The sequence below is a fragment of the Megalobrama amblycephala genome, linkage group LG12 (genome assembly GCF_018812025.1).
Source record: "Megalobrama amblycephala isolate DHTTF-2021 linkage group LG12, ASM1881202v1, whole genome shotgun sequence".
Classification (NCBI taxonomy): Eukaryota; Metazoa; Chordata; class Actinopteri; order Cypriniformes; family Xenocyprididae; genus Megalobrama; species Megalobrama amblycephala.
In genome coordinates, this window is record NC_063055.1 from 14,852,831 (window position 1) to 14,862,657 (window position 9,827).

At 38.5% G+C, this 9,827-nt stretch overlaps 1 pseudogene; it reads left to right on the forward strand.

Moving 5' to 3' along the window:
- The first annotated feature begins 234 nt into the window (after positions 1-234).
- Positions 235-7,644, forward strand: LOC125279413 (annotated as a pseudogene).
- The last annotated feature ends 2,183 nt before the right edge of the window (positions 7,645-9,827 follow it).

Sequence of the window (9,827 nt, forward strand, 5' to 3'; positions counted from 1 at the left end):
GTGGCGACTATGGTGCACGATTGTGACCATCCTGCCAATTTTGGGATTTATGGTCTCCGACATCCTTACACTTCAGTGCTTTGATCCCTAATTATTGAAATTGGCCTCTGAACAATTTAACAATTCGTCAGATAGATAACTTGAAAAATAACTGGTTTTTGTTTTCAAATGAAAGCAGTATGCTGCCTAGCAACACTTGACACTTTTCCATGCACTAAATGGTTGAACAGTTATCTTAGACATCCATCTCATAAACATGAACAAAAAACTGACAGCATTCAACTGGGATTCAGTGTGAGTGAAAATGTCACTGCAAAAGCTCTTGAGTTGTCATCTTATATTGACACTGGCTGCATTCTTTGTAGCATAAAGTGGTAAGTAACATGAGAGGTATCGAAGTAATATAATTAAATATCAACAATAAATTGCATTATTATTGTGATAATTGTTAGTAGTAGTAGTAGTAATAGTAGTGGTGGTGGTGGTGGTGATGGTGCAGCATTATCTTAAGAAGGGTGACGTTCTAATGATGATGGAACTTCTAAGGGAAATAAAAATTGACAAGTACTTTTTATAAAGAAAACCATGTACTGCAGCTGACTGATGGATCCAGGTTCTTCTGTTTCTTACTTCTTGACATATTTATCTGACATTTTGTTCTCTGTCTACATTCTTTTTCAGCTAATGTATATTACAGATATCGTATGTCAAGATGCATCTACAGCTCCTCTAATATCAGTGACATGGTGTATTTTAACAACTATTACTTCAATAAATATCTATTCATACAATTTGACAGCACTCTGGGGAGGTTTGTGGGGTTTAATGAGTATGGAATGAAAGCAGAGAGGAATGCAGAGATCTGGAACAATGGCACCATTGTGCAGGAAGAAAGAGCTTTTGTGTACTCGTTCTGCAAATATAATGCTGAAATCTTTGACTCCAATATCTGTGATAAATCAGGTAAGTGGCTCAAGACTCTTCTCTCATTTTTACTGTCAACATGTAGTTGTTGGGTGATAGGGCTAGGTAAATCTGGGTGTCATCTGCATAGCTGTGATATGCAATTTGGTTCTTTCTCATTATTTGGCTCAATGGCAGCATATATAAGTTGAACAGGAGGGGTGCAAGTATTGAACCTTGAGGGACTCCGCATCTCATGGATGTCCACTCAGACTTATGGTCACCGATACTCACATAATAACCTCTCCCTTCTAAGTATGACCTGAGCCATTTAAGGACCATCCCAGAAAGCCCAACCCAGTTTTCGAGCCTGTCAAGAAGAATGTTGTGATCGACAGTGTCAAACGCAGCACTGAGGTCAAGTAGAACCAGCACTGATAATTTACCTGTATCTGTGTTTAGGCGAATATCATTTATTATCTTTATGAGTGCTGTTTCTGTGCTGTGATGCGGTCGGAAACCAGATTGAAAGTTATCAAAGTATCCATTCAAGCTTAAGAACTTGTTCAGCTGATTGAAAACAACTTTTTCAATGATCTTGCCTATGAAAGGAAGATTTGAGATTGGCCTGTAGTTGCTCAATATGGTGTTATCCAGATTGCTCTTTTTCAGGAGGGGCTTAACAACTGCAGTTTTCAGGGATTTTGGAAAAGTCCCAGAGAGAAGTGAGGCATTTACCACTTCTAGGATATCTGCTTCTAAACAGTTTAACACTCTTTTGAAAAAAGATGTGGGAAGTGTGTCAAGGGCGCAGGTTGATGTTTTAAGGTGCTGTACTGTTTCTTCCAAAATTTTACCATCAATTGCTTCGAAATCAGACATAATAGCTACTTTCTGAGGTTGTGATCTGATCTGTTTTACCCCAGTGCAGCTCAAGGATGTGCTGATCGCCTTTCTGATATTATTAATTTTCTCAGAGAAGAAGGAAGCAAACTCACTACATTTGCTGTCTGAGAGCATTTCACTGGAATCTGACTTGGGGGGTTTGTTAGTCTCTCTACTGTAGCAAAAAGAGTGCGGGTGTTGTTTAAGTTTCTGTTTATAATATTTGAGAAGAAGGTCTGTCTAGCTTTGCCTAATTCCACATTGAAAGCATGAAGAATATCTTTATAGATGTTATAATGGATTTCAAGTTTTGTCTTTCGCCACATGCGCTCAGCTTTTCTACATTGTCTTTTCATATTTTGCACTGCTGTTGAGTTTCTCCATGGTGCTTTTTGTCTGCCACTTTTCTTCCTGACTTTCACAGGAGCAATGTTATCAATAACATTCTGTACTTTTGAGTTAAAAGAATCAAGGAGAAAATCAACAGAGTCTGCAGATATGCTTGGTGTTAAAGATATAGCCTTCATAAACAGTGCACTAGTGTTCTCATTTAAGCATCGCTTTTTGACCGAGACAGATCTAGCTTCAACAGTCGGACAGATCAATATTTCAAAGAAAATACAGAAATGATCAGATAGCGCTACATCCTTAATGACAATGGATGAAATGTTTAGACCCTTACTGATAATTAAATCTAGAGTGTGTCCATGATTGTGTGTAGGTCCATGTACATGCTGAGTCAGATCAAAAGTATTCAAAACAGTTATGATTTCTTTTGCCATATTGGATTCTGCATTTTCTATGTGGATGTTAAAGTCCCCAGTAATAGCAAAACAGTCAAACTCTGAGGAAATTGCTGATAACAGTTCTGTAAAGTCCTCCACAAAGGCTGGAGAGTATTTTGGAGGCCTGTAGATAACTATAAGTAGAATGTGAGGAGCACCTTTTAATACAATACCCAAGTATTCGAAAGACAAGTAATCACCAAATGACACTTGCTTGCATTGATAGACATCTTTAAATAGAGCAGCTACACCTCCACCTCTCCTAACAGCTCTGCAGACACTCATAAAAGTAAAGTTAGGAGGGGCTGTTTCATTCAGGATTGTTGCACTGCAGCTGTCTTCAAGCCATGTTTCATTTAGAAGCATAAAATCTAGGTTGTTTGTGGTTAAGTCATTGACTAGAAGTGATTTATTTTTAAGTGAGCGTATGTTTAGAAGTGCTAACTTAACAGTCTTACTTTCTGTCTCTACAGTAATCTTAGTTTGACGTGTAATAGGTAGCAGATTAAATGGGTTTGCCAAACGGTTTGAAAAGGCCTTAGGCTTTCTATAACGTAATACAACAGAAATAGAGAAAGCTACAGGTACACTGGGTTCCTGCTTGTTCTGTAAACATTTGATAAAGTCACTGTTATCATAGCGGGGACCCGACACACATCACTGAGAGCTGTTATCGGTTGTTTTTGGTTCACCTAGAACAGATGAAGGAGGGTGAGGGCGCTGGCGTTGTGGCAGGGGCCGAAGAGCTCTCACAGGAGGAGGAGGAGGGCGAGCTGGGCCCACAGGCTTTGGTGGTTTCGGGGCTTGACGCTTTTTTGTTGATATCTGGGGGCTCGCAGCAAAAGAGTGGGAGAGTTTGGTTCCAGCGTACACCAGTTCCTCCATTTTCTCTGAGAAGCACAGAAGAGGGGATGCTGGAGAGAGGGATAACGTGTCCGGTGAGAGGGGCTGTTGCTCTGGTGTTACCGGAGGCTGTAATATGTGACCCGTCACGGAAACCAGGGACACAAGTCGGCAGCACAACTCTTGAGCAAAAATGAGAAAGAAGCATTTTTTTTCAAAATTGGTGATTTTCGTTTTTTTGCAGAATCTGTTAGTTGAGATCATGAAGAAGCCTTTCCGTGTTTGAGATAGCAGTATTGGTATATTTAAAAGCGTACATTTTGAGGTTGAAATCGGCTTGTTTTTCGGAGATTCTAGCACGCAGTAGGGGCGTGTCATTGTCTGTGTGTATTTCCATACTGGGAAGCGTGGCTACTTACTATGCAGCGCTCTGGCCGGCTCTAGCTGATATCAAAATTCAATGAAGAACCGTGGCCGTTACAACGAAAATGTTTTGAAGTACTTCTTCGACAAGCCGGATGCTTATGAACAAGCGCTCACTGATTCTGAAGACGATCTGAGCGACGATGAAAGCGGCATAATAAGACATTACCTCTCTGGAGTCGGGTAACGCGCCGGCGCATTTTGCAGGATTTTTTTTCACATTGCAGCAAAACAGACTTAAAGTACTCCGTCATTTTTTGTCATAGAGACATAAGTAATATATCAATTGAAACTATAGAATGTCTTCTTTTATTTGTGTACACTCAGAGTAAAAACAAAATGTTGTGCTTTTTGAAAAATAAAGAAAACTAACATGATGCGTGATCTCTCGTCTCCCTCTGAACGAAGTCCAATCTGATAGTTCTCAGAAAATGAACTGTAACTTAGTGAATACTAATCATAAAAAAATTATACTTATGTCTGAAAAAACGTTGAAATGTCACGTTTTAAAATGTGTAAGTCAAATCGAAAACAAACCTTCTGTGTTTATGTAATCTGTATGAAAAGAGAGCCATGTCAGAAGTCCGTGATTCAGCTCATTATCCACTAATGCGGCCACGCCCACGGAGCCAGCGCTATTCAGACGCAAATTCAGTCAATACATGCATTCATCGTCTCAATCGTGTATTTATTGTCTTGAAAAGTGTTTTGAATAGCCATAGTTATCGATCTCTGGCCTCTGTTAGTCCAGTTATTTCCTGGATTGCCTATTCTTCTTTAACAGGCTTCTCAGGTGAGAACATTTCATTTCATGATTATAGTGACCAAAATGATCACGGTTATCACAGAATCCTGTTCAAAAAGTAAATTCACCAAGTTTTATGTGGAAAACCAGCAAATAAAAAATAAAATTAGCATCAATATGTACTTTTTCTTTACATAAACATTAAAATAATAACATTAAAAATGATGGGCAGATTTTAAAGGAGTGTCTTGCAACATGTTATCTACAATGCACAAGTTCAAATAAAGTTTTGACAAAAAAGTCACATATTTCAGCCTCTAAATCATTTTTTATAAAAGTCAAAAAAGATAAATTACTGACATTTACAATGCACATTAACCTTTATTATTAATAGTATGTGGTCCATGCAGCTTTACAGGGGGTATGGCTTATCTAAATGAGATGTAAATGAGCCCTCTTGTCACTCCCAGCAGGTGAGAACAGACGAGAACTGCAACTTTAGAGGCATTTTTCTCCCTATAGAGCTTTCTTGAGTGACTACCTTCAAATGGCCACAACTTCTCCAAATATTATCAGATTTCCATGTGTCACACATCGTTGGAAAGCTTGGAGACTGCACTGTCAGAATCTGTGAATAACTCAAAATGCCCCAGAACCGACTTGTGTCCCTACTTTCCGTGACTGGTCACATATGTTGTCCTGGCTTCCCTGGCTGTTTTCCCGAAAGTCGTCCTTGGGTGCTGAATCTTGGAGCAGTTCTAATACGTCACTGTCTCTCGGTGAGCTCTGTGGGCAGGGCTCAGTCAAGATTGTGTCCATGAACAGTGGTTGTTGTGGCTGCGTGGTGTTATCATTGACCTTGTGGGAAGTGTCAACCGCATGTCCATTCAGCTGCTGAAATGAAGTCCTGTGGTCAGTTGTACTCTGTCCAGGTGTGTTTGTGCCATTCAGGTTGAGTGGATTTGCACACACTGCTGAAGGATGATGGAGGCAGAAGTAGATATTGTCCTTTAGCACTCTTGAGCCCAGTTTGTTTGGGTGCAGGCCATCATGAGTGAACAGTTGTCTCTGACTCCAGAACAGATTGAAGTTGTCGATGAAATTCAGTCCTTTTAAGTTGCAGGTTTTTTGCAGCCATGTGTTAAGTCCAAGCAACCGTGTAAATCTATTTGTTCCTCTTGCTGGGAGTGGTCCACTGATGAACGACTGAACTTTTAGTCTTTTAAGCATTTCAAAAAGTTCATTGAAATCCCTCTTAAGGAGTTCTGACTGCTCCTTCCGAATATCATTCTTCCCCACATGAATGATTAGTCGATTTGCAGTTTTATATTTCATCAGAATGCTCTTAAGGTCCCTGTTTACATCAGAAACTGTTGCTTGTGGAAGGCAGCATGTAGTTGTATCCCTGCTGCTAATGTTTCTGATAATAGAGTCACCCACTATCAGAGTCCTGGGCTCGACTGCTCTCTGAGCTGAGTGCCGCTGACTGTTCAACCTTGAGCGGCAGTTAGCATCGGTGTTAGCTGCTGGCTGATTTGATCTGTGTCCGATCATGTTTGGGGATTCCTCACCCACATTAGATTCCTCACCCACATTCATTAACACTTCAAATCTGTTCTCCAGATGTATTGGCGGTGGTAGGGAGCTAGTGTTTGGGGTAGAGGATGCTACTGCATTAATATGTGATACTCGTGACAATCTGATGTCTCGAGTGCCTTTGGGTCTCGCTCCCTGTGTGTGCCATCGATTAATATGCTGATCAGTTCCGGCACTGAGTACGGTCTGTTTAGGGGCATTAGATTCATGGGACTCACCGACTGTGGGCTGAGGACGTCCATGACGAAGCTCTGTTGTGTGTTCCTTCTGGTTTGGTAGTCCGCAAGTAACTTTGTTTCAAGAACTGCAATCCTTTGTAGAAGTCTGTGGCAGTTTGTGCAGCAGGTAGATTCTTCAACCAGAGGAGGCATATTATTTCTAATCCTTTTGGATGTAGGCAGCGGTGTTTTCCCTTCTCCGGAATGTAAGTTGATGGCTGCCGTCAGTGGGAGGCTGGTTGGATAAAAATTCCCCTTTTTTGTAGCAATTCTTCCAGTTAAAAAAGATTGTTGTTGCCAAGATTTGTCGTTTGAGCACTGTGTTGATTTGCTGAAGTTAAAATTAGGAGATAAAATATAAAAGCAATAGAGCAAAGCGCGGAGCTGTAAGGAAGAGCATCCGAACAGTAGCAAAGCAGGAAACAGTTTCCCAATTTTTTATAGACATAATGATTTTTATACTGCACAACCTGTGTATTTAGATTGTTTCTCTTCTTGATTCAGTGAAACCGAAGGTTAAGCTCAGTTCAGTGACGCAGGCTGGTGGCAAACATCCAGCTGTGTTGATGTGCAGCGCATATGAATTTTATCCTCCACACATCAAAGTGTCCTGGCTGAGAGATGGTAAACTGATGACCTCTGAAGCGACCTCAACAATGGAGCTGGCTGATGGTGACTGGTACTACCAGATTCACTCTGAGCTGGAGTACACCCCCAAATCTGGAGAGAATCACAGAGATCTCCTGTATGGTGGAGCATGCCAGCTTCAATAAACCCATGATTTATAACTAGGGTAAGAGGAGATACTCACCTACTCTCATCTTAGTACTACTTTTGTGGACAGCATAGTTTGACACACCAGTGTACCCTACAGACCCATCTCTCCCCTGAGTCTGAGAGGAATAAAATCGCTATTGGAGCTTCTGGTCTGGTGCTGGGAATCATCATAGCAGCTGCTGGACTCATTTATTACAAGAAGAAATCAACAGGTTAGTGAGAATATTTCAGAATGATGTTAGTCTATTTACATCATCCCTGTTAATACATGTAACATATATATATTTTTTTCTTGACAGGGAGGATCCTAGTACCTCATTGATGATGGTAGAATTCTCTATAAATGCTGATAACTTGTGCACATGATTAATAATTAGGTCTATACATATTTCAGTTCCTCATTCTGACTGCAAGAATGAAGCATTGTCCTTTATGCCACAATTATCATACACAATCCTAATTTGTACAATCCTTCAGCTGATGCTTTGTTTTTTTTAATTTAAAACAAGGAAAACAACAATGATATAAATATAGCTTTTTTTTTCTGGGAAGCATTGTATGAATATAATGTCATATTTGAGTAAGATCAGTGACAATGATGCAAATGATGTGACAATGTTGACGATGTAAATGATGTGTAAAATATAGATATAATACAGATTATTGTTCTCACTGAGAAAAATCTCTTGCATCTAATTGGTCTTAATTTTTATGAATGACATACATCTATTTAGGAAACTGCCCCTATGTCCTTAAAGGATTTATTTTAAAAATTTCCTGATAATTTACTCACCCCCATGTCATCCAAGATGTCCACGTCAATGTTTGATGAAAACATTCCAGGATTATTCTCCTTATAGTGGACTTCAATAGACTCCAAACGATACCAGGCGAGGAATAAGGTCTTATGTAGCGAAACGATTGGTCATTTTCTAAAAAAAAAAGTATATGCTTTATAAACACAAATGATCGCCTCGCAAGTGCTTCCACTAGACTGCCTTCTGTAGTCTTCAAAAAGCTTACGCTGTATGTCCTACACCTTCCCTATTCAACTTACAAAAAAAAAAAAAAAAAAATGGTACTGGTGCCATGTTTGATCCGTAAATGGCGGAAGCACTTGTGAGATGATCATTTGTGTTTAAAAAGCATATACATTTTTTTTTTTTTTTTTAGAAAATGACAGATCGTTTCACTAGATAAGACCTTTATTCCTTGTCTGGTATCGTATTGTTTTGAGATAAACATGTTCTTGATTTTCATGTTCTGTATGTACATTTCTGCCATAAATGTTTTTTTTTTTTTATGATTTATGATTTTTTACAGTTCATTCAGGTTGAAAGAAAACAAAAAAGTAAAAAAAAAAAAAAAAAAATTCAATAAATACATAGAAACAATAATGATTTAAAGCTGCAAGAAGCATTTATCGGGGTTCAAGCATTTTAAGGCCTTTAAGCACATATGCGTAAATAGGAATTGTTTTATTTAGCAAGCATGTCACCACTTAAATCACAAAGGGAACAGCTATATGCTAAAACAAATACAGAGAAAGAAAAGGCTCAAACAATAATACTTGATGCACAGTAAGCATGCTTACACACACACACACACACACACACACACACACACACACACACACACACACACACAAACAAACACACAGACACATATTCTCTTGTAGATTCAATATTTGAAATACATGATGGGTTTTCTGAAAATCTCTATAACACCACTTTCAGATTTCATTTTACTCATAATGTGGCACAACTGTTAAAACGTGGAAATGAATGGAAATGGAAAAAAATGGAAATAAAGTAATGAATTAACAAAAAAAGGGATAGTAAATTTTATAAAGTCTAAATATGAATTATAGAACAATATTTGTGAGTAGTATGACAACATGACTTTTAAGCAGCAAGTGTCAGCAGAGGACCAATTATTGTCTGTTTTGTGTTTAAAGTATATTTTCCATGTTAACACCATTAATTAAATGTGGTTACACATTTTGTTGCAGATAATTGATTTCAAATATCCTTATAGGTTAGAAAATGCTTATTCTAGGTTTCAATTTTAAAAAATAATCATTTTCAGGTTTGTGTAACTGTAATGTTATATAATTGCAACTTCCTATCAAAATTTTGACATTTGGGCTCTAACATTTAGTTAATCAACTTAGGTTCTGTGTTTCCTACGCTTATTTCGTCTTGATCGGACTAACGGTTTCCAAGATATTCATTAGTTTTTTAAGCGTTAAATCATAACGTTGCACAAACCATAAGCTGAAAACCTGGCAATTCTGGTATCATCTGGTAAGTCTGGTATGAGGTTTCAGGAGTCTAAGTACGTGACTCCCGAGAAAATAAGTTGACCACACCCAAAGTTATACACATTTTCATTCAAAAACATTAAAAACATGTTTTTTAAAGGTTTTAACAGTTATAGCACCACATATGGTCCGATCTCCATAAAAATTGGCATGTTTCTTTGGAGTCATATGCTGCATATGCTCACCTATTTTCGTGAATTTGAGTTTTCATTTAGGCTTTATAGGCTTTTGGGTATATTTAGCCACGCCCACTTTCTAAAAGGCCCTGTTATAGCAACCCAAAAGGTAAAGTTATTTTTTTTTTAAATAATTATTTATCTAGAGAGTCC